Below are 1,018 nucleotides of genomic sequence, written 5' to 3'. Positions count from 1 at the left end.
TGTTGGTTACCAAATATAAAGGTTGTTACTTGAAAAAACAGCTTCAGTTTTTTTAAAGTCTTATTTCTATAGTTTTCTAGGTAAAAATGAAGAACACTATCTGAAGATTAGAGCTGTGTTCACACTAGCGGCATAGTTCATACGGGAGCCATGACTGTTATTGCCTATCAGTTTTCAAATGGACTTCATGGGCCCGTTTACACAGCGGACGTTACCACTGAAAAATTTGCTGTCTATTCTGCGGCACTAACCAATGCTTTTACTTTGAATGTCACGGTCTTGCGCATGATTTAGATGCACTGAATGGTGCCAAACTAAAAACGGACACCCGTTATGGCTTCCAGCGGCATCTGTACAGACACCAGGCCCAGAACTCGCAGCTATAAAATGCCAGCTGCGCGAACAGCTGTGCACCACCGGAATTTTGGCAAAGAATCAGAAAGCACATTGGGTTGGCACGCATGGGTTCCACAGTGCGTAAAATGACAAGCACCAAACCGAATAACTAACCCATTAGGCCAGACACACACAAGCGAGTAAACTGCGATAAACTTGCAGAGTGTGTCAGTGAGAGGTCCCGTTCTGACCTCTGACAGGATCACACAGAATGATAATGATTTCTAAGGCTACTTTCACACTAGCGTTCGGGCGGATCCATTCTGAACGGATCCGCTCATAATAATGCAGACGGAGGCTCCGTTCAGAACGGATCCGTCTGCATTAAAATGGCAAAAAAAAAAGCTAAGTGTGAAAATAGCCTCGGACGGATCCGTCCAGACTTTCAATGTAAAGTCAATGGGGGACGGATCCGCTTGAAGATTGAGCCACATTGTGGCATCTTCAAACGGATCCGTCCCCATTGACTTACATTGTAAGTCTGGACGGATCCGCACGGCCAGGCGGACACCCGAACGCTGCAAGCAGCATTCAGCTGTCCGCCTGTCCGTGCGGAGGCGAGCGGAGCGGAGGCTGAACGCCGCCAGACTGATGCAGTCTGAGCGGATCCGCTCCATTCAGA

The sequence above is a fragment of the Bufo gargarizans genome, chromosome 1, assembly GCF_014858855.1.
Source record: "Bufo gargarizans isolate SCDJY-AF-19 chromosome 1, ASM1485885v1, whole genome shotgun sequence".
NCBI classification, from domain to species: Eukaryota; Metazoa; Chordata; class Amphibia; order Anura; family Bufonidae; genus Bufo; species Bufo gargarizans.
This window is presented reverse-complemented; position numbering follows the sequence as displayed.